The sequence below is a fragment of the Bubalus kerabau genome, chromosome 19, assembly GCF_029407905.1.
Source record: "Bubalus kerabau isolate K-KA32 ecotype Philippines breed swamp buffalo chromosome 19, PCC_UOA_SB_1v2, whole genome shotgun sequence".
NCBI lineage: Eukaryota > Metazoa > Chordata > Mammalia > Artiodactyla > Bovidae > Bubalus > Bubalus kerabau.
This window is the reverse complement of record NC_073642.1, coordinates 6,164,011-6,169,325: the sequence shown is the minus strand read 5'-3', so window position 1 is coordinate 6,169,325 and position 5,315 is coordinate 6,164,011. Positions and strand designations below refer to the sequence as shown.

Below are 5,315 nucleotides of genomic sequence, written 5' to 3'. Positions count from 1 at the left end.
TGTTGAAAATGTTGGCATCTCTGTTCATGAGACATATTTCTTTTCTTGTCTTTGATGGCCTTGGTTTTAGAGTAATGGTGACCTCACAGAATAACTAAAAAGTATCCTCTCTGCTTCCATCCTCTGAAAGAGATTGTAGAGAATTGATGTAATTTCTCCCTTGAATATTTGGTTGAATTCACTACTGAACTCAGGACTATTGCTTTCTGTTTTAGATTATTGATTGTTGATTCATTTTCTCTAACAGATAAAGGTCTGTTCAGATTATCTATTTCTTTTTGTATGAGTTTTGGCAAACTATGTCTTTCAAGAAAATGGTCCCTTTCATCTAAGTTGTCAAATTTGTGGGTATAAGGTTGTTCAAATTATTCCCTTATTATCCTTCTTATGTCCATAGGATCTGTAGTGATGTCCATTCTTTCACTTATTAATAATCCTCTCTCTTTTTTCCTTAATTAACCTGACTGTGAAGTGAAGTGAAAGTCATGTCTGACTCTTTGCAACCCCATGGACTGTAGACCACCAGGCTCCTTTGTCCATGGGGTTTTCCAAGCACATTGGAGTGGGCTGCACTTTCCTTCTCCAGGGGATCTTCCCAACACAGGGTCTCCTGCATTGCAGGCAGATTCTTTACCGTCTGAGCCACCAGGGAAGCCTAGACACATCAATTTTGTTGATCTTTTCAAAAAAGCAGCTTTTGAGTCCATCTTTTCCTCTATTAATTTCCTGTTTTCAATTTCACTGATTTCATTTTTGTTTGTTTGTTTTGTTTTTTCTGTATAAAAGACAATCCCAATATCAAGGTATAAGGAAGGGGAGGACAAGGGACATACCCCTTGGTGTAAGGACATGTGGGGCAGAAGAAGGATAAGCCTCAAAAGGAGGGGTGGGACGGAATGTCATTACAGCTGCAAAACGTTCTCTGTAAAAGGTTGGAGGAGTCTCCACAGCCTCAGAGATGGAGGTGAAGCTCACCTTCTCAGTGAGGGCTCTCCACTCAAGTGTTCAAAGGAAGGGAAATGTCTGCGCCTCTTCTCTTGGTTCTTGTGTTGCTGATTCTGTTTCTGACGCCAACTGTCTCACTGTATCTCACTGTTCTCACTGTTTGCTGGACCCAGGGTAGCCAAGGTGTGAGCTAAGAGGCTGGAAGAAGACTCAAGGAGCCATGGAAACTGCAGACACGTTTATCCTCTCCCGGCTGACACAGCAGCTGTAGCAGTAGACATGCTATATTCTCTCTTCTCGTGGCTGACCCCACAGACACAGCCCTGATGCAGCAGTAAGGCTGCCGATCTTTGGGTGGAGCTCATACAGAATTAGGGCTTCCCTCATAGCTCAGTTGGTAAAGAATCTGCCTGCAATGTGGGATACCTGGGTTCAATCCCTGGGTTGAGAAGATCCCCTGGAGAAGGGAAAGGCTACCCATTCCAGTATTCTGGCCTGGAGAATTCCATGGACTGTATAGTCCATGGTGTCACAAAGAGTTGGACACAAATGAGCAACTTTCACTTGGAAAACGTCCATTCTGTTGCCCACTCTGGGTTACCTTCAGCCTTGTGTAAATAAGAGTACTGTAGGGCTCAGAATCAAGAAGGAAATGGCAACCCACTCCAGATTTCTTGCCTGGAGAATCCCATGGACAGAGGAGTCTGGCAGACTACAGTCCATGGGGCCGCAAGAGTCAGACACAACTTAGTGACTAAAGCAGCAGGAAGCAGGGCTCAGAAGGCAGAGATTCACTTGTATGGATTAAAAGTCAACAACTCCAGCTGCAGGGCAGTACTCCAACTTCTGCATCTCAGGTACCATCAACTGCACTAGCAGGGCCCTCTAGGGGAAAAAGCCTCCTTGGAATAGAGACACATCTTGGAGCCAGTCATCCTCTGGGTACAATTTGATCACGTTAAATATTTTGCTTAACTGGTCAGCTTCAGAGTTTTTACAGAAGATAAGTTTTTGATGAAACATGTCTGTAAAAGTACAACCAACCTTCCACATGTCCACAGGTGTTGCATACATAGACTTCAAAGAAACTTCTGGAGCAGAGTACCAGAGTGTAACAACCATAGGTGTGGTGCCACCTGGTAGCTCTAAATTCTGGCTAGGCCAAAGTCAACCAGCTTGACAGTCCCATCACTTGTCACCAGAATGTTCTCTGGCTTCCGGTCTCAGTGAACGATGCAATTAGCATGAAGGAAATCTAAGACATGAAGTTGCTCAGTCATGTGCGACTCTTTGCAACCCCATGGACTGTAGCTTACCAGGCTCCTCTGTCCATGGAATTTTCCAGGCTAGAATACTGAAGGTTTCCACTGGCAAGCCTGATGAGGGTGCCTTGTCTAGATATGTCCTTAGGTCTTGATCCACACACTCCAACTCAAGGGTCACTTTGATCTCCCGATTAGTTTGGGCTGTAGCACAGACATCAATCAGCCCAACAAGGATGGGAAGCTCAAAAGCCTCCAGTCACTGCAGTAAGGCCACCCACCTCACGAACTATGCTGATGGCCAGGCACACTCTGGTATCTCTTCTGCAGGGGATTCGTATGTTCCTGAGGGTTGCAAAGTGGCCACTGTGGGGACCACTGTTCCATAGACACCAATACCAATCTCAGCCACTGGCTCATATCAAGGGGTAGCCATTCTCAGGCCAGAGGTGACTCTCACCCCATGTAGGGAGCTGTGGAGGTGGCCTGTCACTGGGGCCCCAGAACCAGTTCCTAGAGCCATACGCTCGAGCTGAGGGGCAGCTGTACACTCCAGGCCCAGGCATGACACCAGACACAGACTAGAGCGGTCATCTTCACCTCCCCCTCACCATGTGGCCAGCTGCCAAAGAGGCACGGGAAACTGGGGTGGGTGGGGGGGGCTCAATTTCATTGATTTCTGCTCTAGTTTTTATTATTTCTTTTCTTCTGATTATTTAGATTTAACTTACTCTTTCGAGTTTCTTAAGATGGAAACTTAGACTATTGATTTTAGATATTTCTTCTTTTCTTATATAAACACGTGTACACCCGTGGCAGATGCATGTTGATGTATGGCAAAACCAATACAATACTGTAAAGTAAAATAATAATAATAATAATAATAATAAATTTTAAAAAAAAGAAAAAAAAAACATTCAATGCTATAAATTTCCCTCTCAGCACTGCTTTGCTCTATCCCACAAATTTTGATAAGTTGTTTTCTTTTTCATTAGCTTAAAATAATTTTTTAAATTTCTCTTGCAATTTCTTCTCTGACCCATGTGATATTTAAGAATATTTCATTTAATCTCTGTATTTTAGGAGTTTCCAGTAATTTTTCTGTTATTGATTTCTAGTTTAGTTTTACTATAACCTAAGAGCAGACATTGTATGATTTCTATTCATTTAAATATTTTAAGAATGTGGTCCATTTTATTGCCCAGAATGTGGTCCGTCTTGGTAAATGTTCCACGTGAACTTGAGTAGAAGGTGTATTCTGTTGTTGTCAGATAAAGAGAGCCTACAGTGATAATATTCTGTTGCTTGACGGTGTTGCTGAATTCAGGTGTGCTCGTCCTCATTTTCTGCCTGCTAGGCTTGTCTGTGTCTGAACGAGGGATGCTGAAGTCTGCAACTATGCCAGTGGAATCATCTGTTTCTCCTTGCAGTTCTATTAGTTTTTGTCTCACATAGTTTGATGCTCTGTTGTTAGGAGCATACACATTAAGGATTGTTAAGTTTTCCTGGAGAATTGACCCCTTTATTATTATGTAATGCACTTCTTTATTCCTAAAAATTTTCCTTGATTGGAAGTTTTCTCTGCCTCTAATTAATATAGTTACTCTTGCTATCTTTTGATTAGTGCTGCTGCTGCTGCTGCTGCTGCTGCTAAGTCACTTCAGTCGTGTCCGACTCTGTGAGACCCCATAGACGGCAACCCACCAGACTCCCCTGTCCCTGGGATTCTCCAGGCAAGAACACTGGAGTGGGTTGCCATTTCCTTCTCCAGTGAATGAAGGTGAAAAGTGAAAGTGAAGTCGTTCAGTTGTGTCCGACCCTCAGCGACCCCATGGACTGCAGCCTACCAGGCTCCTCCATCCATGGGATTTTCCAGGCAAGAGTACTGGAGTGGGGGTGCCATTGCCTTCTAGCATGGTGTATTTTTTCCATTCATGTACTTTTCATCTGTATGAGTTTTTACATTTGAAGTGGGCTTCTTTAGACAACATGAAGCTGGGTCTTGTTTTCTGACACACTCTGACAATCTCTGCCTTCTAATTTAGACCACTGATATTCAAGGTGATTATTTTATTTATTTTTTTAAATATAAATTTATTTATTTTAATTGGAGCTTAATTACTTTACAATATTGTATTGGTTTTGCCATACATCAATATGAATCTACCACAGGTATACATGTGTTCCCTATCCCAAACCCCTCCCTCCTTTTGAATCAAGGTGATTATTGATATAGTTGTATTAATGTCTACCATATTTATTGCCATTTTCTGTTTGTTATTCTTTGTTTGTATTTTTGTCTGCCTTTTGTGGTTTCAACTCTTACTTCTTACATGGTTTCTGAGAAGTTGGATGTAATTCTTATCTTTATTCTTCTATGAAATATGGTGATGGCTTTTTCCCCCTCTGATTTCTTCTAAAATTTTATCTTTATCTTTGATTTTCTTTAGTTTAAAAATTATATACACTAGGTGTAGTTTTTTTTGTTTGTTTAGTTGGTTAGTTGGTTGAGGTTTTTTTGCATTTATCCTGCTTGGTGTTCTCTGAACTTCCTGGATCTGTGGTTTAATATCTGACACTCATTTGGGGAAAGTCTCAGTCATTAGCATTTCACATCATTTCATCTATTACCATATCATATCATTATCATTTCAAATATTTATTACTTCTGCTGTTCTCGTTACATGTATGTTACGTGTTGTTGCTGTCCCTTGTTGCAGCCGTCCTGCAGTGCTTGGATACTCTGTTTTCATTTTTTTAATTCTTTGTTCTCTTTGCTCTTCAGTTTTCAAGGTTTTCTATTGATATTTTCAACATCAGAGATATCTTCCTCAATCATGCAGTCTGCTAGTAAGCCTATCAGAGGCAGTCTGTTACGGTGTTTTGGATCTCTAGCATTTCCCTTTGGTCTTTCTCTAGTATTTGCATCCCTCTGCTTACATTGCCCATTTGTGTTGGGTACTGTCTATTTTGGAGAAGGAACTGGGAAGCCACTCTAATATTCCTGCCTGGGAAACCCCATGGTCAGAGGAGCCTGGTGGGGCCCATGGGGTCGCAGAGTCAGACATGACTTAGCAACTAAACAACAAAACAGCTGTGTACTTTATC

At 41.8% G+C, this 5,315-nt stretch overlaps 1 pseudogene; it reads right to left on the bottom strand.

The window, feature by feature from the left end:
• Positions 1–1,505: 1,505 nt before the first annotated feature.
• Positions 1,506–2,643, bottom strand: LOC129634482 (cyclin-dependent kinase 4-like; annotated as a pseudogene).
• Between the last annotated feature and the right edge of the window lie 2,672 nt (positions 2,644–5,315).